Raw genomic sequence first — 25,826 nt, 5'->3', positions numbered from 1 at the left:
GTGGAGCTGTGTCCTGGGCCCACTTCTTCCTTTCCATGTAGATACCCACAGACAAAGGTTCCCTCCTGAGCACTGCGGTGAAGAATCCCCCATGGTTTGTTTGAATGGGGTGACGGGGTGTCAGAGGCAACAAAACTCTGCTTGAGGGGCACAGCTGTAATCACAGCACTTGGAAGTAGAGGAAGGAACATCAAGAGTTCTACGTCATCCTCTGCCACATACTGAATTTGAGGCCAGTCTGATACGTGAGAGCCCACCTCAAAACATTAGGCAAGGGGAGCTGGGGAGATGGCTCAGTGTTTAAAAGCACTGGCTGCTCTTACAGAGAACCTGGGTTTAGTTCCCAGCTCCTCCATGACAGCTCACAACAATCTGCAACTCTAGTTCTAGGGGCTCTGATGCCCTCTTATACATTCAGGCAAAACACCCACACACATAAAATAAAAATAAATAAATAATAAACATTTTAAAAGGGAGCAAAAAAAAAAAGCAAACAAACACACTACTCAAACTCCAAATCAAATTTAAATTAAAAACAGTTTTCCATTTAATTTCCCCACCAGCAATGTCTGTATGATCCAGTTCCATCCAGTTCTTCTGCTTTCTTGACAACAGACAGCATTAATATTTTTTCTTTTAGCTATCCTGGTAGGCGTAGAGTCATAGCTTATTGTGATGAGTGTGTTGACTGTGAGGCCCCTTTATCGTTGTGATATGTGGAAATGGCCGTCATAAAGGTGCCTCGTCCAGCTGTCGTTCACTTCGACCACACCCTTCTCTTCTTCTGCCTCCCACTATTCTTGTTCTCTCAGAGACTCTTTCTAGGATTCCCTCGGGAGAGAGAATGAGCCAGTGTCTTTCTGAGTTTGACTCATTTCACTTCATTTAATATCCAACCACATCTACTTTATTCCTTCATTACGGCTGAGTAATACTCCGTTATTCTGCTAAAGATATTCCATCCTTCATTACAGCTGAGTAATACTCCGTTATGCATCTGCCACATTTTCTTTACCTGCCGAAGGACCTGGGCCCCTAATTTACTGTGTGGCACCATATGAGGCCATGCAGGTGTCTCTGGTGTTGGTTCTGCTCCTTCCCTAATCCTCCCAGGGTGGCATTGGCACCGTCCTTGGCTGGGGATGAGCAGCTGCCGGGGGACTTAGGGCTCTGTGTTTCTTCCTTTGTAAAACACTGCCCCACATGTTCCCCACATCTGCCCTGGACTGTCATGCTTTGGGGTTTCATTGCTGAGTGTTGAGTGCTCTGCACCCTCAAGCGTGTGACTTGCAAATGTTCACTCTGTGGTTTGTGTCAGGAGGGGAGCCTTTGGTCTCCCTGTGGTTCCTGCCTTTCCTGCTGCATTCCTGGAGCACGCTGTCTGCAGGATCTAAGCAGGTGCCGCCTCACCTGCATCCGGAAGGTTTCGTCCTAGTTCTTCTGAAAGCGTCAGGTCTCATGTTCCTCATGGAAGCCATTATACAGTTTCATGAAACTCTGTTCAAGGCAAGCTTGTTTGGCACTCTGATTTTTCCTCCGCATGTGCAACCCTTCTACTATTGTTTGCTGTAAACGACCCTGCCTCACTGAACTGTCTGTGCCCTTGCTGGGAACCAGCTCTGTGTGTGTGTGTGTGTGTGTGTGCCTGCATGCATGTGTGCACTTACACATGTGTGTATGTACACATGTGGCTTATTCCCTGGGCTCTCCACTTAGGTCTATAACTGTGTTCCTCTCTCCACCAGAACCAGCCAGACTTGATTACTGTGGCTACACAATAAAGCTTGAAACTGGGTACATGGATTCTTCTTTCTTCTTTTTTTTTGTTTTGCAGTTGTATGTGTGTGTACATGTGTGTACTTATGTAAGCTGACAATCCAGCCCAGGGCTCCCATTGAGTTAGACAAGTTGGAGAGATGGCTCACCAGTTAAGAGCACTGACTGCTCTTGCAGAGGACCCAGGTTCTATTCCTAGCACCCACTTGGTGTATCACAGCTGTCTTTATGTTCAGTTCCGAGGGATCTAATGCTCTCTTCTGACTTCTGAGGGCACTGCACACACATGGTACGCATACATGCATACATGTAGGCAGAACACTTGTGCACATACAATAAAAATAAGTAAATCTTTAAAAAAGAAATATGTAATTTATTTAATCATGGTGTAGAGTCTGAACACACCTCCTAAAATGCTTTATTTATACCTAAGAATTTTATTTTTTACACTTACTGATTTATTTTATATTCATGTGGGGGTGGCATAGGTGTGCACGTGGAGGGTAGAGATCAATTGGGGGAATTAGTTTTCTTCCACCACACAGGACCCAAGGGTTGAACTCAGGTCCAGAGGCTTGCCAGCAAGCACTTTTACCTGCTGAGCCATCTTGATGTCCCCTTAAGTATTTCTTTTTTGGGGGAGGGGAGGGAATTCTGTAACATTGTGTTATGTGGAGTTGGTTTTGATATTTATATGTTCATCTTGGTTTTTTTTTCATTGAGTTATTAATTGTGCCTGTGTCTATGCTGTGCATGTGGAAGTCAGAGGTCAGCCTGGGTGAGTCAGTTCTCTCCAGCCACCATTCAGGACCCAGGGGTTGGACTCAGGCCCTGAGATTTGGCAGCAAGCTTCTTTCCCTGCTGAGCCATCTTGCTGGGCCTGAGTGCTCATCTTGTATCTCATGACCTCCATGACTTGTGTATGATTTCTGGAGGATTTTTGAGTTTCTAGATTCCCTGTGGCTTTCTGTAACTGAGAAGCAGGGACCATTTGCTTCTAGATTGATTTTACCTTTGCTACCTTGTTGCACTCGTGGGAGCATCTGGTGCTCCGCAACAGCAGGGACAGCTGGTGCCTTCACCTCACCCCAAGGGTACAGGCATTTCCTGGAAAGCACTTAGTTCCTTGGCTTCTTAATGACTGGTGGCTGAAGGGCTTCCTTGTAGATAGTGTCTATTAAGTTGAGGAAGTTCCCATCTTATTTTTAGGAGAGTTTTTTTTTTTTTTTCCCCACAGATAGATGCTGAATTTTGTTAATTTTTTTTTTCAGGATGACACTTCTTAAAAATTAACTTTTTAAAACAAAATATTGAACCAATAAATTCAACCTGATCATAGTGTATATTTATTTTTATATATGACTGAATTATAGTTGCTAATATTTATTTATATAAACATATAAATATTGTATTGTATGTGTGTGTGTGTGAGAGAGAGAGAAAGAGAGAGAGACAGACAGACAGACAGACAGACAGAGACACACAGAGACAGACATAATCTCAGACATTCCAGGCTGATTTTGAACTCATCAAGTAACTAAAGGTGACCTTTGACCTTCTGATCCCACTGCCTCTACCTCTCAAGTGCTATGCTTACAGTTGCACACCACCTACCGTGCTTTATTTATGCACTGCTGGGAATGAAACTGAGGGCTGCATATGCTAGGTAAGAGCTCTACCAACTGAGCTGTAGCTCCAGCTCCATTTGTAAACACTTTCAAGGATTTCCCATTGGGAATTCATGTTCATCTCTTGTTTTTTGCTTTTGTTTTCTGTTGTTGTTGCATCTAGTTTTGGTAAGCAAGGTTTTTCATAAAACTTTATTATTTTTCTGTTATTGACACCACTGTTCTTACTGAAGGGCTCCTTACAATGAATTGGGATGTTTTCTCTCCTCTTCTGTTTTCTGGGGGACATTGTGTAAAGTTTGAATTACTAATTCTTCTTTTACAAATATATTAAAACATTTTTTTGCATTTCATACATGTATTTAATATATTTTGGTCTTTTTCACCCTCCCTTTCCTATTCTCACTTCAATTCTCCTTTAAATATTTCATGCACTTCCTCAGTGAAATCAGGTGTATCTGGAGGTTCCTTTTTTTCTTACAAAACTATGAGTTTTAAAACTAGGAATTAAATTTCCTAATCAGTATAGAAATTATTTATATTCTCCATTCACAATGGGCAGATTGTAATTTCATTTCTTGATGAAATGGCCTATTTCATTCTTTCTATGAAACATACAGGTGTGAAGTTGATTATAGTGTTCTGTCATAGCCTTTGCCTGTGTGGTCTGTGCTAATGCCTCCTGCATCGTCCCTGTGTGGTTTGTCTGTGGTCTGTGATGATGCCTCCTGCATTGTCCCTGGGTGGTTTGTCTGTGGTCTGTGGTGATGCTTCCTGTATGGTCCCTGGGGTGTGTTGCTTGTGTGGTCTGTGATAATGCCTCCTGCATTGTCCCTGAATGGTTTATCTGTGGTCTGTGGTGATGCTTCCTGTATTATCCCTGGGGTGTATTATTTGTGTGGTCTGTGCTGATGTCTCTTGCATCGTCCCTGGGTGATTTGTCTGTGGTTTGTGATGATGCTTCCTGTATCATCCCTAGGGTGTGTTATCTGTGTGGTCTGTGCTGATACCTCAACATTTTTCTGTGTATAGGGTATAACTTTAGAATTGATATGTACACAGTTCAAATCAGGGTGATTAACACTTCCACCTTTTCATGTTTTTGTTTTCATATATTTGGAACTTTCAACACCTTCTCTAGTTATTTTGAAACATGTAATTAACTATAGGATGTAATTGTTCTATTTGCTCTATACCTCTAGGATTGCTTCTTTCTTGTGTTGTGTTCTGATGTCTGTTATCCATCTTCTCATTACTCCCTCCTTCCTCTCCATGTCTTTGACTCTTGAGATCCCCATTCTACTCTATGATCCTATGTAATCAACTTTTTAACTTCCATAAATAGGATTATGTGGAATTTATCTTACTGTACCTGGCTTATCTTCCTGATATGATGGCCTCCAGTCCACCAGAGTTGCCTATGTGTTTGCAAAATTTACTGTCTACTTTCAGGTTTTGTAATGTAGGAATGTGGAATTTGAGATTCCTATGCATTTGTAATATTTGCCTTGAGAACTGTGGATTCCTATGAGCAAATGAAAAGAATGTATCGTGCTGTTCTGGGTGGGACTAAGTGTGGAATTGGCCCTTTCCTATTAGCCTGTCAGTGTTTTCATGCTCTTTGATGCTCTTGTTTTTGCATATATATCAGGATTGCTGCTTCTTTGCCAATTACCACTTTAATCATTATATAATGTTCATTTCTGCGTTTTTTCATCAAGTATGCTCTATCTACTATTGTCATAGTCATCTTGATTGTCTTGGATTTATGTTGCAAAAATGTGTCTTCCATCATTCTATTTTCTGCCTGCCTATGGCATTATATTGGAAGTGAATTTTTGTAAACATTATATAATTATTTCTTTTAACAAGCTGCCCTGTCTTTTACTTAGCATAATTTTGATCACTTACATTTAAATGGAATTACTGCATGTAAGGGCTTATGTTAGTTCTTTGAGGTTTTCTGTTTTCTTTTCCTTTTCTCTATGGGTTATGGGCTATAGGGTCTCATTTTGGCTTATCTGCGTGAAGAAGTGTTTTCGAGTGCGTCTTTTCCCTAACCAAGTGTTTGCTCTAGGCACTGTACACACAGCTTCAGCACCACTTGCTGCGAGACTAGTATGAGTAATACACTTCATGTCCTTTGGTGGCCCTCTGCCCTCCCACTTATAACTGCCAAGTATTTCCTCTGCATACATTTAGAGTCATATCAGACATGCTACAGTTTTTTATGTAACTGTCAAACATATTTAGGAAATTTGGGAAGGGGAAGATTGCGTATTTTTTGTATATTTTGCTCATTGTATGCATTTTCCCTTTCTGCTTCATAGTCCTGCTTCTTTAATCATTTCTTTGTTTGAAGAGGTTACTTTAGCCATCTTTAAAAGATATTGCATTTATTACTATTGTATACATATGCATGTATGTGTATAATGTGTATAATGTGTGTGTGTGGTACATGTGTCGTAGAGCACACGTGGAGGTCAGAGGACAACTTTGTGGAGTTGGTTGCACCCTGATGTGCTGTTCCTTCCTGCTGCTGTGATGAAACACTTTGCCCAAAGACAACTTGGAGAGGAAAGTGCCTATGGCTGGTGCTTTCAGGTCTCTCACAGTCCTTAGTTGGAGGGAGTCAGGCAGGAACTTGAAGCAGAGACCATGGAAGAACACAACTTTCTGGCTCACTCACAGGCTCATGCTTAGTGGGCTGGACCCTACTACATCAGTTAACAATCAAGACAGTCTTCCACAGACATGTGCCTAGGTCAGACTCCTTCAGTCGAGACTGTCGTCTCAGGTGACTCTAGGCTATGTCAAGTTGACAGTCAAAGCTGTGAGGCCGGGTGAGTTCTGGAGATTAACTCGGGTCCTCGGGCCTATACCCGGCTGAACCATCTTGTGGCCCCACTTGGGCCACCTTGACAACACAGCTGCTGGTGACAGATCCATACGAGTGCTTGTTTTGCTCCTCTCCCACACAGAGCATTTGGCAGTTCCCTCTGTTTTCCCTTGCTAAGTCCTGTGCTCTCTTCTGACTTTGTGGTTTCATTTATTTGCCTGTTTACTTACTTATTTATTTATTTTGGCTTTTCGAGGCAGGGTTTTTCTGTGTAGCCCTACCTGTCCTGGAACTAGCTCTGTAGACCAGGCTGGCCTTGAACTCACAGAGATCCACTTGCCTTTGCCTCCCAAGTGTTGGAATTCAAGATGAGCGCCACCACCACCAGGCTTGACTCCATGGTTCTTGATGAGAAGTTTGGTCCTTTTTCATGGTCCATGCCTTACATTTAAGGCATTGTTTTCCTCAATTTGTTTTCTAGACTTTTCTATTGGCACTAGTTTTCACACATTTAATAATTTTGTAACTTGTTATAAAATTTCATGAGTTTCTTATCTCCCTTTTCTTTCTCTTCTGCCTTCCTCTTTCCTTTCCACTTTTAAGACAGGATTCAATGTAGCTAGCTGAGAACACACAATATAGTCAAGGCTGGCCTTGAATTTCTGATCCCCCTGTCTTCAACTCTCTGGGATTTTAGATATGCATCACCACCCTCAGCTAGCTCTTATTTTCTAATGCTGCCTCCGTAGAGAAGGTGGGCATGAGCCCTGCTTACTTCCTCCAGGCAGAGCTAGAGTCCACGGCCCCTACAGACCCCCACCTGGAAAAGCTTCTGTCTTTATGGAAGGTGTGGAAGTTCTACTGATAGCATTGGTGGGGTCGCCTTGTTGTCCCTGGACAGTGGTGGCAGCTCTGCCGCTCCTTAACTTCTGCTGCTAGGCCATAGCGCAGGGAAGACCCGCACTGAAGCAGCCTGCTGAGATAGCCAGTCCAACCCTGGAGGGGAGGAGAGGATCCTTAATGCCAGTGGTGTTGTCCCGCTCCCCACCTCCCTGACTGGCAGAGTTAGGGGTCCTGGTACACCCACACAGAGTAGGAGCCCAAGCTCTTACATGAACTTGCTGCTGGGGCTGGTAGAGTTCTTGATTCTAGGTGTCTGGCCAGAGTTGCTAAAATGTCCTTTGACTGAAGACAGAGGGCTTTGGTTATGGGATTTCTCCTGTCCCACTGGGGTTTCTGGCGGGTTTGACATGATCGTGTGACTTTTCCTGGACAACATTAGCAATGTCTGTTCTCTCTGGATAGAGTACCAGTAACCAAAGCACAGACCAAAGAAATCACTGCACCAGTGTCTAACTCAGTGGACCAGTGAGGTCACTAACAGGAGCGTGTGTGAAGAGTTCTTACAGGAAGATGCACGAGAGTTACTCACAGGAGCCGTGGGTGGGAGTAATATCTGCAGGAGCATGGATGACTTCAAGGCAGCTGCCATCACTGTCACCGGAAAGCCCCCCCCCCCCACCGCAGCATAGCTGACTCAGGAAAGCTGCACCCCGGGGGCTTCCTGCACAGCTTGCGGGCAGCTCCACTGATGAGTCCTCTCCCCAGCGCTGCCACTCTTCATACAGCCTTGGCTGGGCTCTCGCTGGGCTTCTAACTTCCTCAGCTTTAATTTCTTTAGTCCTGGGCACCATGGGTCCCTCTTGCCTCCCTGAGGTAATAGCTACCCAACAATTGGGAATGGGATGATGAGGTGAAAGAACCTAGGACACTCACATGGTCCACCTCCCTATTTGCTTTGCATCTGGCATCTGGGACCAGCTGTCCTGGGGAAGAGAACCAGCTCAGTTTTCCATTTGTCTACAGGAAAAAAAATAACTTGGTTTTTAAGCTCAGAAAAACTAAGATTTGTGGAAAGCTGGAAGCTGTGTCCCTCTCAGTCCCACATAACAGTGCCTTGGCTTCTGTCTTCACAGGTTTAGAAACTTCTCCACTCTGCCCACCTCCGCCATCCAGACTGCAGACTGTGGCTGCTGTAAGGAGCCTTCCTGTGGGACCCGACGTGCTGACAGCTCTGGTGAGTGAGAGCTTGGTCTCCTTGCCCCGCCACAGGAAGCTGATGTTTCCCAAAATAAAACGATAAACCAGCCCCAAACATTGTTAGATTGTTTCTGAGATGTGTGTGTGTGTGTGTGTACAGGTGCACATCTGTATGTGTACATGTGTTCGGTGTTGGGGTTTTTCTTCTATAGTTTTCCAACGTATGTTTTGAGATGGGACTTGTTGCTAAGCCTGGAGTACAGGTTGTCTTTCTCCACCCTTATGCTCACTGGCGTTACAGATGTGTGCTGCCGTGCTCACTGGCGTTACAGATGTGTGCTGCCCTACTCACTGGTGTTACAGATGTGTGCTGCCCTACTCACTGGCATTACAGATGTGTGCTGTCATGCTCACTGGCGTTACAGATGTGTACTGTCATGCTCACTGGCGTTACAGATGTGTGCTGCCCTACTCACTGGCATTACAGATGTGTGCTGTCATGCTCACTGGCGTTACAGATGTGTGCTGATGTGCACAGCTTTACATGGGTGCTGGGGATCTAAACTCAGGTCCTCAGGCTTGGGTGGTAGGAACTTTATATTTTATCTTCTAATTCAGCTCACTAGCCCCTACTGTGTGGCCTTCAAGTGTCCACTTTGTAATAACACTGTGTCACAATGTCAAAAGGTTGGGCCTGCCCATGAGAGATGATTTTGAATATTTCATTTTCTCGAAACATTCTGGATTATCCCAAGTCATGTTCTCTACCTGCGTGTGTCCCAAACACCCACCAGTGCTTCATTAGCCCAGAGGGTCCTCCATGCTTGGGACGGTCTTTTCAGGAGTGGGAGAGAGATCCTAAAGTAGATGTGGAAGGGTGGGGCTGGCAGTGCCTCTGTTTGTGGAGAGGAGGCAGGGGGCTCAGGGTTTTGGTCTTATTCAGGGCTTAGACTGCGGTTCCAGGGCTGGTGCCTGCCCACTGCCTTTTTCTAGAACTAAAATGTTAGTTTGTTGATTGTGGTAAAATCCACACAACACAAACTTCCCATTGTAACAGTTTTCACTGGCTAGTTTGGTGGCTTCTCCTCTGTGATGTGGCCATTACTAGTGGCTTCCCAGAAGAAAACTCCACTCCACTGAACACTCTGTCTCCCACCGCCAGGCTTTCTGTGTAGACTTGGGACTCGACACAGATGGAATCAGATCTGACCAGAGTGTGATGTCTGCTTCATGCTGTAGTGTATATCTGAGCTTCATTCTTTCTATGCAATTGGGGAGGCATAGCGTGTATTATATAGCTATGCAATGTAGGTGGGCATTTTCCTTTCTCATGGGCAGATGCCTCGCAGTGGGTGCTCTCTGATGATGGCCATCCCCGTGGGTAGGCAGAGCTGTCCTATCATGGTTTGGAAGGATTTCATTTGACCGTCATCAACAGACCAGTGGTGCTGTCTGTGCTGCGGCAGGTTGACCCACTTCTTTGTTCTGAGAAATTTGAGTGCCGAGAGCTGGATGGTTGGGTGGTACTTCAGACCCTCATGATGGCTTCTGGTGAATAACTTCTTGTACAGAGGGCTGGATGCAGCAGCTGGATGTCACCAGTGAAGAGAAATGGTGGCTGGGTATCACCACTATTCCAGTCCGAGTCCTGGGTTCTTGGCTGTCTTGCTGGGGAGAGAATGACTCACCCCAGGATTCCTTGGGGCTTAGCCTAGTGCTCAGCACTTCCACATGTTTGCCAGGAGACCATGCTTTGTAGGCCTGACATGTTGGTCTGTAGGCCTGTAATTAGATGTGGGGCCTGCTGGGAGATGAAGCCTGGAGACCCTAGGATTGGTTGGAGTGTGGACAGGAAATGTGTCCCTGTCTTCTTAGGAACTCGGCTCTGGAGAGTAGGGGCTGTTCTCCTGTCTTAATGCTGTCTGTGAAATGTGAGCTAAATCTGGCCATTCTGTCCCCTTGATGCCCAGAGCTAGATCTGGATCTGGGTCCTGTCTGTCATTGGGTACCATAGAAGCCAATGCCCCTCTCTCAGTGAGTGTTGTTCAGCTGGATGACAGTAGCTGAACTCAAGGACCTACCAAAGTTGACAAACCATCTTTATCCTCTCTGAGATTGCCTTGGGGAACTTGCCACCAGGTTGACAGACAGGTGGCCTTAAACTCATAGAATCCCAATCCCTTGAGCTTGTGTGGCCCAAAGGGAGCTGCTAGCATGACTGAGTTGAGGGCTTTGTGAGGGGGAGATGGCCTGGATACTCTCGCTAGTCTCCTAGTACCGTCAGAGCCCTTGCATAGAGGCTGAAGGAAGCCTAATGAGGGAGGAAGAGCCTCATGAAGCCAAGACAGAGCCTGGAGAAATGCAGCCATGGGGTCAGGTGGGTAAAGTGCTTTCTGTGCAAGTCTGGTGACCTGAATTTGGTCCTCAGCACCTCAGAATGGTAGGAGGAGAGAACAGACTCCATGAAGCAGTTCATGTGTATCACAGCACATGTGTTTGTATATACATCTTACATGCACACAATGATGATCAAGGTGATAATGATGATAAAGATATGGCCATGACTCAGCTGAGGCCACAGGAGCTGAGGTATGCAGAGGGATTCTTGTCTGGAGTTTGAGGGGTTGAGGGAGTGCAGTCTTGCTTACGTGGATCTTGTTGGAGGTTCAGAGTTGTGGCACTGACTTCCAAGAGCAAACCTCTGGTGCTCGAGACCAAGCTTTGGTACTTTGGGGAGTGGATGTTTGGAGGCTTGCACAGGGCATGGTGGGGGAGCAGGCAGCTTTTCAAGCCTCTGGCTTTCATTTCACTCAGCAAGAAGACAGGTGTGGGCATCTGGTGCCGAGGGCTCAGGTTCCCTTGACAGCACACTGGTTACTGTGGGAACGCCTGATGGCCGTTTCTTGGGTGGGCAGCAAGGACGATGGGCAGCATTGTCCTGTGATCTTTGGGCTACTGAGGCTGTGGGAAGGGTTAGCTTTTGTGAACACAGTGCATAAGGTAGGAGGTAAGTTCCCAGGGCTCCCTGTTGGGTGCCGCTGAAGGCACACTGAACACCCCTTGTCCTCTGGATAGGACGATAGAAACATGGCTCGTCTCCTCCCACAGAATGTCTAGGGTGGGGCTGGGAAGATCGCTCAGTGGGTAAGAGAGCTTGTGTTGTAGGATGAGGCCCTGAATTTAAATTCCCAGCACCCATAAACAAAACCCTGCACGCCTCCCTTCTCAGCAGGAGTCTGGGACAGAGAAACTCTGGTCTGGCTTTAGGACCTCAGTGTGTGTCACAGCTGCCTTCCTCCATGGGATACCTCATGCCAATGCCTGTCCTGGATCCCCAGCGAGGCTTCTCCTCAACAGAAACCATATCCAGCACTGGTGGCTTGGATTCTGATTTAGAATTATGTCTCCAAAGCTCTGCATTTCTTCAGTTGGCGAGCTCTATTCACCAGTGTGTTCTGCTTGTAGGTCTTGGTGAGTGTGTTCCGCTTGTAGGTCTTGGTGAGTGTGTTCCGTTTGTAGGTCTTGGTGAGTGTGTTCCGTTTGTAGGTCTTGGTGAGTGTGTTCCGCTTGTAGGTCTTGGTGAGTGTGTTCCGCTTGTAGGTCTTGATGAGTGTTCTGCTTGTAGGTCTTGGTGAGTGTGTTCCGCTTGTAGGTCTTGGTGAGCAGTACTGTTGTCTCGCCCACAGATCCGAAGTTCCTTAGAGTCTAAATGAACATTCTGTCTTGAGTATTTGAGTTTCTCTCATCTGCTTCACTGTACTGAAGGTAAGGGGAAATCTTAAGTTTTCTGGAACATTCTAAAATAATTTTAAATTCTCCCCCCCTTTTTCCATGTGCGCATATGTGTGCATGTTTTGCTTGTGTTTGGACACACATCTGTAGGTGGGGAGGCCTCTGGGGTTAAAGTAATCTTTGATTGTCTTTCAGTCAAGCCAGAGCTCACCAATATGGCTAGTTCTGCTTGCCAGCTTGCCCTGGGGGTCCCCTGTCTCTGCTCTCTGAAGCTGGAATTACAGGAGGGCCACCACACCTGCCCGACACTTGCATGGGCTCTGGGGATTATGAACCCCCAGGCTTTACATTTGCAAGGCAAGTTGTTTAAACTAAGAGCCATTCCCCCAACTCAGATTTCAGTTTTCTTAACTTGGTCTTTAGTGCAAAAATCTGTCATCTGCATCAGTCCTTCAGGTGTATTTTTGTCTGGATTAAAAAGACTTGCTGGTTAGCATTCATTGCCAAATGTGAGCAGGTGTGTGGTGCATAAGAAAAAAATCACTTCCTGGGTGGTTCTTAAGTTGGCTTCACACCTAACCTTAGGCCTGAGCCTCCATGGCAGCACTGAAGAGCATCCCCCAAGGGAATGGGTTAGATGGCCCCACGCAGCGTGACCGTCCATATCCACAGCTAGGGTCAACCCTAGGGCAGGCAGCCACTCCTCTGGAACCCAGGATTTGTCTACCTCAAGATCCTTGCTCATGTGGGGCTGCCATAGCTGTACATGTCTCCTGGCCTTCAAGGGGCTGGGCCTTTCTGTCCCTCTGCCTGGGGCCCCTACCTGAGTCCATCTGCCAGGGGCTTCTCTGGCACAGGGACTGGCTTATTCTACATGGTTGTATGGTTCGGTGGGGAGCTTGTGCCCAGTACATAGCACCTGAGAGCCTCCTGCAGAGAACCGTTCTCAGAAGTGGCCTTGGTGGTCACCACAAGTGCAAAGCTTGCCCCTCAGTTGCCTGAGTCTCTGTCTTTTCATACTGTCTTGGGGTCTTGGGGACACACTGAACACTGGTAAGGCTTTGGGCCTCTCTATATCCAGATTCCCAGTGTGGCAGGCGGGAACTTGCTTTTGGCCCACCTGTACTGGATAATGGCCTGTGAAGGAGTGAACTGTGTCCCCTCATAGAGCATAAGTTGGCTTTGTTTACAGACTGGCCCTTTAAGGAGGTGACACAGTATGAAGAAGCCAGGAGGCTGGATTCTGATACACAGGGACTGGATTATAGGAGGTAACTGGGATATGGACCTACACAGAGGGACCACATAAGAATGGAGGGCGGGGGGTTGTGGTGGTGGTGGAGGGATGTTACCATGGAGGTGACATTCACCTGCTGTAGTGCTGAGTATCTGCTTTCCCTATGATGGGCATGACCGTGAGAGCAGTTTGTGACCCACTGGAGACCCTTAGAGATCACATCACTGTTAAAACAGTCCCTAGTGGAACAGGGCAGGCTTCTGACATTCTCACTGGAGGTGCTCACCCTGACCATATCTGTATTCCAGACTCCTGTCTCTGGAATGTGAGGTGATGTGTGTCTGTGTGGCTATGTGGCTGTGTCGCTGCATCCTTGAGAAATGTGGCCAGAGACACCAGGCTGGGAGCAGTGGACTAGGAGATGGCCTGCTGCCACTGCTGTCGGAACATGGGACATGAGACTCTTTCCAGGCCTTAATTCCTCATTGGATTGGGTTTGTGTCTTGGGTCTCCTCTGTGTGGGTTGAAGAAGTACCACAGCTGTGTTCAGTCCCAGCCTGGAGCCTAGAATGGCTCTGTTGTCTGCAGATGTTTGCCGGGCCTGCAGATGTGTGTTGGGCCTGGAGCCCTCTAGCTAGTAACCTTGTCACTTTGACTTGGCACTGCTAGAGACCGTGGTGAGTGACTGGGATTAGGGTACAAGTGCACAAAGGAGGCTGCATTGAGGACACTGGGAGAAGACACCATCTGCAGGGCAGGACAAAAGCCTTGGGGGAGCTCGGCAACACATCCAGTTAGCTCTCCAGCCTTCAGGATGAGGGGCAATGCATGTAAGTGGCCACAGGCTATAGTTAAAACTGTGAGTGGGTCATCAGGGGCGCTCAACCTGTTGTCCTAAGACACAGGATTATCCCAGGTCATCTGCCCCTAGAGAGATGGTTCATCAGTTAAGAGCACTGACTGTTCTTGCAAAGGACCCAGAACCCACATGACTGCTCACAACCGTCTGTAACTTTAGTTCCAGGAGATCTGACACCCTCTTCTGTCTTCTGTATGCACTAAGCACACACGGTTTACAGATATATGAACAGGCACGCACTCATATACATGAAATAAAATGAGTTAAAGTAGTAGCTGGGATAATTCTGACCCCTCTGGGCTGTAGTTCTAGCACATTCTAAAAGTTTATGTTCCTGGGCTGAAATTAATTTGATCTATACTAACATGTGGGCAAGTGTGGTGTGGTTTATTTATTGTGGATTGACAGATTTTTTTCAAACATTCCATCTGTAGGTGTTTTATAGAAGTTTATATCTATTTTAATAAGCAATTTAACTATTTTGTTTTTTGTGAAATTTTAGTTTGTGTGTGTGTGTGTGTGTGCCCGTGTGCACGCATGCATGTATGCGACCTAGACTTCAGCTGTGGACATCTTGTCCACAGCATTGTTAGCGCTGGCAGGGGGGAACTTTCTGTTTTTTCTGTTTTGTTGCTTCCCATGTGTTTCCACCCTCATAAGAAGAAAAGCTATTTTAATTGTCCAGAGTACACCGCCTCCTCCTCAGCTTTCTGTGGGAACCGTGTCCTGCCTTCTCATCGCCCCTACCCTGTGCCTATTGGTGCCAAATACCAGCAGGTAGAATCCCTTAAATAAAGAAAGGCACAGGCTGTGTGCCTGTGACTTGTTCTTATAAATACCACGGTGTTGGTGAAACCGGGAGGCACCGTCACCACACATCTGGAGTAAGAAGAGCCAAAGCTATTGGCCACTGTTTTCTGCATGTACTAGAGATGACATCTGTCCCCAGGACAGTCACTCTGTTATCCTCATGATGTAGTCAGGTCACAGTGGACTCTGGTGGTCACCTCTGGAGAAAGTTTTGGGCCTGGTGGATTATCCCTTGGCAAGCTATGGTTTGTGTAAATGTGTGCTGTCAATGAGGTGACCCCTCTGTGAGCATTGGCTGTCACCGAGGTGACCTCTCTGTATGAGCATGGGCTGCCATTGAGGTGACCCCTTTGTGTGAGCATGGGTTGTCATCGAGGTGGCCCCTCTGTGTGAGCATGGGCTGCCATCGAGGTGACCCCTCTGTGTGATCATGGACTGTCATTGAGGTGATCACTCTATGAATATGAACTGTCATCGAGGTGACCTTTCTGTGTGAGCATGGACTGTCATTGAGGTGACTCCTGTGGGTGAATGTGATGTTTTGTTATTAATTAAGTTTGTCTTTGGCAATTTAATACATGGGCATAATACATTCTGGTTGTTCTTGCCCAACCCTCCCATGCCTCGCCTCCTTCCTTTGCTGTTCTCTGCTGCTTTCTTTCCCAGATTCCCATCTTCTGTTTTGTTTCTGTCCCTGTGGGTTCGGACAGGCCTCCTGTGTGTGCTTGGCACTGGATCTCTCCACTGTAGTCGGTAGGCTCAGCAGCTGGTGTACAAGCAAAGGCAATGGCGCCCTGACTCAGGGTCACCTGGGCCTCCCTGTGCTCCTAGCCCACTACCTCCACTCTGGGTGTTTTACACACGGTGGCCTGGAAACTGTTTAGGGAAAAAGCTGAAATAATACAGAACTTACTTTGTTTCCTACATTGCTGCCCTGCATTTGAAAATAGGTGTTTTTTAATCTATTTCAGTTTATTGGACATATCAGGTGGGAGGCTTACCCAGTACACTGACTCCACCTGGTGGAGGAGGGGACCCCTCCCCAACCCCCAGGCTTCTTTGCCCCTATCTCTTCTCTCCTCTGCCCCTCCCCTTTCCTCTTCCTATGTACACATTCAGTCTGAGCTGTGCTGAGAACTCAGCCGAGACTCACAGAGAAGCAGGAGGCACTAGGCCCCTGTCCTCCCTAGATGACAGCTGTCCCCTGCATGTCCAGGCTCTCAGTTCATCCTAGGGTTGAAAAGTCACGGGCAGTCTGATATGGGACTGAGTCCACAATCAAAAAGAGGGAAATCTTGAGCCGCAGGACTTACATTAGCTAAGGCTTTGTGGCCTGAACTAACAGGGTGGGGTCTGTGATGGGACAACGCTAGACACTAGGACGATTGTGCCTACCTGAAGAGCTCAGCCAGTGAGGGGTTTACGGGGCAAAGACGTAGGGTTAGGAATTTCAAAACTGTTCTGTGCTAAGAGCAGCGCACCAGGCACCAGCGGTCGCTGCTTTTTCTCTATGCTGACTGCAAGGCTGGTTCCGCTCTTACTCCAGACTCCCGGGAATTCTTACTGTGAAGGGAAAGCTTATTGTTATTCCCAGCACCCCACCTCTGCCCTCTGGGACCTCACGCCCTGCTTCAGTGGCTTTTAGGCCATGCTCTTGTATCCTGGTAGTCAGCTACCAGGTTCATGTGCCCATCTCAACTGTTCCTTCATTGGCCCTGCAAAGTCCACAGAGCTGGACCAGCTGCCCAGGAAGGACCGATGGGGCCCCAGGTCTTGTTCCTGATCCCAGGAAGTACCGTGGGAAGTTCAGAGCACAGGGGCATTCATTGTTTCCTCGGGGTTCCAAGGTCCCTCCAGCGCTGGTGCCTGTGTTTGTGGCCCCAAGCCTGCTTCTCTCGCCTTTTCCTGGCTGCAGGTTGATGAGAGGGGGCTTCCCGGCTAATCTGAGTGGCTGTGGTGATTGGTGCTGACTGCTTCTCGCTCTGGGGAGAGGGCGGGTGGGTAAGGTAAGCGTGGACACAGGAAGAAATAAGGAAACAGTGTCTCAGGCGCTGCTGCCTGAGGAGGGTCCTTGAGCTTTATCTCCTAGGGCTACCAAACCAGATTAGTGGCCTAAAGCTGTGTACACCACTGTCCTTGTAGTTCAATAGGTGAGAGATTGGGAAAAGTCAGAATCGGGCAGGCTTGGGCTCTTCAAAGACCCTGGGGATGGCCCGTTCTGCCTCCTCCAGCTCCCTTCCCAAAGCCCCCAGGGGATAGAGAACCCTCCTTGCTGCTTCTCCCAGCTTCAGAAGTGTCTTGTGGTCACACCTCTCTACCCTCGTCTTGTCACTGTCTGGCTATCTTACTTGGTTTTCACATCCAGACCATAGTTGCTCATGGAGGGAAGTTGGGACAGGAATTCAAACTGGGACTTGGAGGCAGGAGCTGAAGCAGGGGTCATAGAGGGACACTGTTTAGTGGCTTGCTCCTCCTGGCTTGCTCAGCCCGCTTCCTTATACCACTCAGGACTACCTGCCCAGGGATGGCACTGCCCACAGTAGAGTGGGCCCTCCTCTCCCCATCAATCACCAATCAAGAAAAAGCTCCCCAGATTTACCTACAGGCCAATCTGATGATGGAGGTCTTTTCTCAGTTGAGAGCCCCTCTAGATTGTGTCAAGTTGGCAAGAACCAGCATGCCTCCTGTACCATGATTAAGTCAGGGTCTCTTTGTTGTTTCCAGTATGTACTCCAGGATAGCTGACCCACCAGCTTCCAAGGATTCTCTGTCTTACTGTAGAAGCACTGGAATTACTGGTATGTGTTGCCAGGCCTGACTTTATGTGGGTTCTGGGGATTTGAACTTAGCTTCTCATACTTGCATGGCAAATACTTTACCAACAGCCACCATCTTCATTTTGAAATGAGTTTGGTTGAGTCTGTGGGTATGAGTCCTGGGATGTGGAGGGGACTCAAGTTGGCTTGTGCCTTCCATGAGACTCTGCTGCTCATACCTCCCTCACAGCTGTTGGCTACAGGCGCATTTTCAGGCTCTTTAGGGCAGTATCCATAGGCTGTCTAGACAGACCTTCACCTTATGTTTAAGGACATAAGGGAGAGGATGACATGAGCCTCCAATGGCCATGTCCTTCATGAGGGTGTTGAGTCCCTAGAAGTTCTTCTGTTACCTGGTTCTCAGTAGGAACCTCCTCTCAGGGAAGAGCGGATCTCATGAAAATTGCTTGCAGGTACATATTCAGCCACACGTATAGGTGGAGGAGGTGGGAGAGCTGTCATCCACCTGCAGAGAAGGCTAGAAGGCCAGTGGCTCCTGTGATTGCTAATGCTGACTGTCAACATGACAGGATCTAGAATCACCAAGGAGACAGGTCTAGGTGAGATGGTGAGGGATTGTCTAACTGAGGTTAACTGAGGAAGGAAGACCTGTTCTGACGATGGGGTCGCTATCCATGGTGTGGCCACCATTCATGGGCCGCCATACAGGGTGAATAAAGAAGAGAGACTGATCTGAATGTAAACATTCATCTCTCTGTGCTTCCTGACAGTGGATGGAGTGTGAGCAGCTACCTTACGTTCTTGCCACAATGCCTTCCCCACCGTGATGGGCTGTATCTCCTTCAACTAGGAACCCAAATAAGCCCTTTCTTCCCTATGTGGCTTTTGTTGGGGTATTCTGCCACAGCTATGAGAGAGTAACACGGCTCCCGGCCGTGGGCTTATAAATGCTCCATGAATGTGGGTTAGACTGGTCCCCAGCAGTGGTTGGATGGGTTTATGAAGGCCACGTCATGCTTTGGCTCATGAGAAAATGATGACAATGGAAGTGATGTCCCCAGCTCCTGCTCAGCCAAGCTTCTCTCTCCCGCAGGCCTTTGGAAGGTGAGCGAGACCTGCATTCCAAGGCAGGATGGGCAGGGGTTCAGGTGGGGCTGAGAACCTAGAGCAGACAGTGCAGGGGCCTTTGAGAGGAGAGCTATCTGGATGGGAGTCTGACTGTCGTCTGACCGGGCTTCACAGGGAGAAGTCAGCAGGCTCGGGCTTAGGGCTTGGCTTTGACCCCCCTCTTCAGGCTGTGGGCACCGAAAATGAAGGTTGTTGAGTACAGAGGCCGCTGGGCTGGGTTTCTTCCTGGAACCTGATACCAAGGACCTAGAACATGACTGACCTGCAGCTCGAGGGTTTTAAATTTTCCAGACATATTCTCTGAAGAAAACTAAAACATTGGCATTCAGATTGCAGAGGACCCTGGTCCCCACCGCTGTCTGAATTACAGGAATCAACCAAACCCAGCCGGGCATAAATACAGTCATCAAGCATTGATGATGGCAGGCTGGACAGCCATAGCCCCACGTAAGGCACAACAGGGCTGTCCCCAGGTTGCTCTGAGTTTGGCAGTCAGAGCTTTTTCTTAGGACTCCAGTCTTGACCAGAGTTGGTGTCCCTCAGAGGGTCACCCCACTATATGCTAGGGCTGATACTGGCTTTTGGAGGCATTAAGAACTCTGCATAGAGCTGTGTGAGTCTGAACACTTGTTTAATGTTTTAAGTGTTTTGGTATCACACATATTTCAGTCTTAAAATGCCAGTGCCATTTCTCTTCTCTGTCCTTTGGGGCTGGTGTGTGTATGTGTGTGTGTGTATGAGTGTGGGATCTAGACGCCTTTCACAGGGGTCACCTAAGACCATTGACAACACAGATATTTATATTATATCTTGTAACAGTAGCAAGATTACAGCTATGAAGTAGAAATGAAAATAATTTTATGGCTGGGGTCACCACAGCATGAGGAACTGTATTCAAGGGTCACAGCATTAGGAAGGTTTGTTGTGGGGGAGCTGCGTGCTGTGTTCCTGCCGCCCCAGCTCCTGGTCGCCTGGCTAGCTTATGCCCCGAAATAACAGCACACAAACTGTATTCTTTTAAACACTGCTTGGCCCATTATATCTAGCCTCTTCTCGGCTAACTCTCGCACCTGGACTAGCCCACTTCTAATAATGTGTGTAGCACCCCAAGGTGCACTTACCGGGAAGATTCTAGCCTATGTCCATCCTGGGTCAGAGCTTCATCGCATCTGCCCTGGAGAAGAGCGGCATCGCGTCTGGCTCTGAGAGGAGCTGCCCTGCATCTAGGCTCACTTCCTCTTCCTCCCAGCATTCTGTTCTGTTTACTCCACCCACCTATGTTCTAACCTATGAGAGCCAAGCAGTTTCTTTATTATTTAACCAATGACCTTCCTCCATCAAAGGTTGAGAACCACTGCTCTAGATCAACTGACCAGCCAGCCCCAGGGATCCTCTCATCTCTACCCCCCGCCCCAGGGCTAGGATCACAGGTACATGTCATCATGCCCAGTTTTTATGTGGGTGCTGAGAATCTGAACTGAGATCCTTAAGCTTGTTTGGCAAGCATGTTACTGACTGTGGTATCTCCCCAACTCATAGCTCTGCAAGTCTTGTTTACCTGGGACCAGAACTTGGGGACCTTACTCAACTCTGAGCACTGTGGTTTAGAGGGTACATCAGCCTCAGGCCCCAGAGGCAGTGACTATAGTGTGAAGATGATTGTAGTTGAGGTCCCATGGGTGACCCTTCTGCTTGGGGTCTCAGCTAATGAGTCACATGGTACCGGTCTAGCACCTGGGTCCAGACTAGAGCCCAGCAAGGCCGCCTTTTTCTCTGTTGTAGCCAAGGTCCCCAGTTAATGTCAGTATACTTTAACCAGGCCAGATGCTGCAGAAATGCAACTGGGGTGCTTGCTGTTCCGATGACAGTTGGTCCAAGTGCTCAAGCACAAGTCTGTGGGTACATTTCCTACCCTAACCACGAATGGTGCCCTTAGTGACTCCTGGTGTTGTAGGGCTGGGTGGGCGTTTCTCTGTCATTCACTGGCAGTGTGAGGGATCCAGTCGCCTTTTGTATGTTAATCTCCTACCTGGCTAACATCATGACTTTTTTTTTTCTTTTTTGCTAGTTCAGTTTATCTTTAGATTCTCTTGGGCTTTCAATGCAGAGTAGGTAATTATCTGGAAATAATGATTACTTCCTTTACTTTCAATCCGTGAGCAGGGAGTTCACTTTTCTGCCTACTTGCATTAGCTGGCGATTCCATGCCCTAGAAGTTCTGTTCAAGTCAGGGGACTTATTACTCCCCAGCATTGATGAAACAAGGGATTGGTTATGATGGAGGGGCCCCTTGTTCCTTGGTGTCCATGGAAGACTGCCTGCCAGATGCCGGGACTTGCTGGACACAGGACTGAGAGCTGCAGACTGGGCAGCACCGCAGGAGAACTCACGGCCTGTGGCTCTTTACGTCATTGGCTCCATCTTGTCCATGAAGCCTTTGCTTTGCACCCCCTTCCCAACCATGATGGCTGGCTCTGCAGAAATGTCAGGTGATGGTCCAGATGTGTGATGAAGAAGGCAAGACCCGAGTGCATTGTGGCGCTGGCACTCTTGGATTCTGTTGTACAGAAGCTAATGTGCAAGCCTGAACAAAAGCCGGGTATCACAGTGTCTGTTTGCAGTAAGAGCCAGGGCAAAAGCTGGCTGGGGACTGCGGAGAAGCACAGTTTGCACTTCCCATTATCTGGTGGGGGGAGAGGGTGACACAGCTGTCCGAGGCTGCTCCGAAGCTAGCCAAAGAAGCATGGGAGCAACCACATGGGTTGCCCCATTACTGATATCAACCAGGAATGGCACTTGCTTCCAGGACAATGACAGTACTCTTTTACCAGCCTTCTTTCCAACTGACCTAGAATCTTCCTGAGAAGCCAGCTCTCCAGACCTTTAGTAGAACAAACCAGCCCAGCCTGGTAGATCTCTTAGGCAGTGGTGGTTAGTGGAACTAGTTTAATCTGGCAGCACATGTTTTCTGACTTAAACCATAGAGTCTGATGCGATGAAGATGTTGCAGGGCTGGAGACATGCCTTGGCGGCTACAGTGCCTGCTATGCAAGCTGAGGATCAGAGTTTCCCATTCCCAGGACCCATGTGAAAAACTAAGCATGGTGGCACACATCTGTAGTGCCAGCGCTGGAGGGGGAGACATAGAAAGATCCCTGGAGCTTGCTGGCCATTCAGTTTAGCATTCTAATCAGTGAGCAGAGAGACCCTGGCTCAAAAAATAAGGTGGAGAGCTACTGAGGAAGATACCTATCATTGAGCCCTGGCCTCCACACCAATACCCACACATGGACACACATCCAACAACACATGAACACATGCATGAACATGTACACACACACACATACACGCACAGCATTGTTGAGTGGTTATTATGCCCCCACCATCTCTTTCTCCTAAAGAGCCATTTCAGATTTCCTACCACCACTGTCATGTGAGGTCAGCTCCTGCCTTCAAAGATGCTGACTGCATCCAGGCAGCTTCCCTTCCTGTTGAGCAGGTTGTCCGTGGGCTCCAGGGAGAAGCAGTCCAGTGGGTAACATTGGAAGAGGTCATCTTAGCCGTATTCTGAGAAGCTTTCTTGCAAAGCACTGAGGTGGATTTGTTATAGGGGGACCCAGACATGCATACTCATTCCAGGTGGGTCTCCCAAACCCACGTGACCTGAGAACGGCTAGAACATGTGCATGAGCTGGAGGCAGTTTTCTAGCACTGGGTGGCCATACAGCTTGAGAAAGTACTGAAACGAGCAGCTTGGTCATTGGGAGAGAGATGCAGGGCTAAGGGTAGTGCATCAAAGAAGGGGGCACTCATAGGACCTTTTACTTTGGTTCACGCAACAGGACACATGAGGACAGACTTGGGGGGGGGCGTCTGTGTCTTAGAAAGCATTTAGGAAAATTTCCAAAATTCCCAGTGAACCAAGGCACCCTGCTCCTGAATGCCCAATGCACCCTCTCGCCCATCATTTCATCAGTGTTTTGGCTGTGACAGTGTGGGGTCCCAATCCAGAGCACCTTGGACAAGTGGGCAGGTGGTGTAGACAACAGGAATCTACTGTTTCCCATCCTGGAGGATGAAAGTGAGAGATGGAGGGGTTACAGGTCTGGCTTCTGCTGAGCCTCTCGCCTTTTCTTGTTAATAGAGTTTTCTAGCTGCCCCTCACATGCCCCTCACATGGTAATCCCTCCACATTCCTTCCCCTCCCTCCCGGGTATGCAAATGTGTTCAAACTACAGCATCTGTTAAGGACCCTGTGACATGGGATTTAGAATCACCATAAAAATACACTTCTGGGCTTGTCTGTGACGGGGTTCCTAAATTAGGTTTATTGAGGTGGGAATACCTGGCGTGTGGGTGGCAGCATCCCTAGCCTGGAATTCTACAATGTATAAAAAGAAAAACACATTCACCTCTCTGCTTTGGAGGGTGGATGCAGTGTAACCAGCTGCCTCATATTCCTGCTGCCTCTATGCCTTCCTCACCATGATGGACTGTGCACCCCTCAAACTGTGAGCCAGAGTAAGCCCTTACTTCTCTGAGTTGCTTTTATCAGGGGTGTTTGTAACGGCAGCAAGAGAAGGAAGTCAACATGACTGAAGCAGGTCTGATTGTACCGTATTTGATTTCCTTCACTTCCTTGTAGTGTTCAGGGAAGAAGCCAGGCAGGCACTCTGCTACTGAGCTCTGTCCAGAGTCTCTTAACCACCCTTTGAAAGCTATCTGAGTTATGTGACCAGAGCCAGGGAGCAGGATTCCCACACGAATCTGGGGAAGTACACAGTTCAGCTTACTCCACAGACGTCTGGACTTCAGCTTGTGGACCTCCTACATTTTTGGAGTTGGTCTCCAAAACTTTCAGCTGTTGCCTGGAGGTTTTTGTCTGTGTCTTCCAGGAAGATCAGCCTTCACATAACTGACGAGTGAGCAAGTAGGAGAGTGTACTGGTTCGTGCAGTAGGGGCATTTAGACAGCAGTGCAAATGCCTCTCTAGAATCTTGCACAGTGGGGACACATCCTGTGTTGGCTATTTTTGCCTTTGCTGTGACCAAATGCCCGGCAAGAAGCATTTTAGCGAAGGAAGAAGGGTTTGAGTAGGTTTGCATCTTAGCAGGGCAAGCCTGTCAGCAGGAGCAGGAGGCAGCTGGTCACATGACTTTTGCAGTCTAGAACCCAAACTCACAGGATGGCATCGCCCACAGTTAGGGTGTGTATTTCTGCCTCAAAACACCTAATCTAGGAAGTTTACAGACTCACCCAGAAGTTTGTCTCCATGGTGATTCTGAGTCCCATTGAGTTGATACTCAAGATGGGTAATCACACAGCCATAATATGGGCGGGTTTCATTCATCTGCATCCGTGGTGCTCTGGTTGGGTAGCTGTAGCAGGCTGCTTCTCTGGAGAATTCAAGGGATAATGGGGTGGAGGGGTATAGCTTTTCAACAAGGCTCTCTTGAGAAGCTGGTGGCTGCTGCAATCTGGCCCCCGTGTGACTGAACCCTGACTTCTCTGATCGGTTCAGTCCCCAGGGGGCTAGTGCTCTTTTTGGCAAATTTGTTTTCTGTTCTTCAGATTTCCTGGCAAGCTGCCTTTTATCCTGTAATGTGACCTTGACCTAGGTTTAAACATCTAAACCAGAGGGTAGGTTGGGAAGGGAAGGTCTCCCTGTTTTAAGGACCAACAAGTTTCATACATTTAAATGCACAAAATAAGCCACACAGTAAAAATCTCTTACCCTGTGGCTTTGAGATTCCCTCTGGAAGGAGACTGCTCTGTGCATTTTAAACTGGAAATTGATCCGTGAACCTCTAAGATTTATGAATTGATCCCCAAAGGCTTTGTAGCCATCGCCTGGACAGTTTTGTCTGTATCTTCCATTGCAGCTTGGCTTTAATGCCCCATGAATAATAATACATGAATGAGTGGGAAACTGTATGTGCCTGCCAGTCAGGGACTTTAGGTGACAAATAAGCCAGTTTAGGTTTTAGATGTTTCTGGACACTCATAGCAAAATGCATCATCTTTGTGGAAATTGCTTCTCGGTGGTGGCTTTTCTTCTCTCCTTATTAATAGCTGCCCAGCAGGGCTGATGCAAGAGGCCCACACTGAGTGTTGACCCTACTGACCTGGGAGCTTACATCTCTGTATTTACTCTGGAGAAAAACGGTTGTGCTAAAAGCAATTGCTCAGGGTGGCACAAAACCACCCTTTCTCTGCTTCGCCTTGCCTGCTTTCTGTTTCTGAACAACCTTTTGCAGTCTGGTCCTGAAGGGATGCAGGGACCAAGGATAGCCTCTGGTCGCCAGAATGAAGACAGACAAAACGCAAGGCAGCCTGTTCTGTTTGAGAGTGGGATAAAAATGAGTGCATGCTTATGACGAGTGCATGCTTATGAGGAGTGCATGCTTAGTGTAAGCATGTAAGCGTGCCCCGTGTAGCCAGTAGGGTGTTCACAGAGCAACTTCTGTTCCTGCAAACCTAAAAGTGAATGCGCCCAACTGCCCAGAGTTGATTTCTTCTCTCCTTATTAATAGCTGCCCAGCAGGGCTGATGCAAGAGGCCTGCACTGAGTGTTGACCCTACTGACCTGGGAGCTTACATCTCTGTATTAACTCCTGCCTCGGAGTTAATCATTAATGTTTGCCCAGGCTCCTGTCTGGTGGCCAGGTGTCTGCCCTTCCCACAGAGCCATTCTTCACATTCCTGTTAGGGTCATGACCCTCCAGGTCAGGTCTCTGGCTTTGGAATCTCAGGACCCTCCTGCAGAGAACCTGAGGTGTGGCTCAGCTGGTTCTTTCTCCAGCCAGCCCACTTCCAGACCCAGCCTCGGGCCTCTGTGAACCTATCAGGTGGAGCCCTTCTTAGGTACCTGCATGCTTTGGGGTGTCTTTGTGAATGAAGATGTTGCTGGTAGTGCTTTGGACTGGGGAGCTCCGCTTTATTATTCTCCCTGCTTGGGGCTGTGTTCTTGGAGCCAGGCTACGACATCCTCACCACCCTC

General features: G+C 48.0%; 1 protein-coding gene across 6 annotated transcripts in view; it reads left to right on the top strand.

Moving 5' to 3' along the window:
* The window catches only part of Shank2 (SH3 and multiple ankyrin repeat domains 2), a 441,540-nt gene that overhangs the window by 18,217 nt on the left and 397,497 nt on the right, over positions 1-25,826 (top strand). For all 6 annotated transcript variants that reach the window (XM_057777152.1, XM_057777154.1, XM_057777151.1 and 3 more), the window contains exon 2: positions 8,220-8,320. The gene's annotated coding sequence lies outside the window, so the exon portion shown is untranslated. The remainder of the gene's footprint in view (positions 1-8,219; positions 8,321-25,826) is intronic.

This window comes from Chionomys nivalis, chromosome 8 (genome assembly GCF_950005125.1).
Source record: "Chionomys nivalis chromosome 8, mChiNiv1.1, whole genome shotgun sequence".
NCBI classification, from domain to species: Eukaryota; Metazoa; Chordata; class Mammalia; order Rodentia; family Cricetidae; genus Chionomys; species Chionomys nivalis.
The sequence above is the reverse complement of the archived record's forward strand: the minus strand, read 5'-3'. Positions and strand labels throughout refer to the sequence as shown.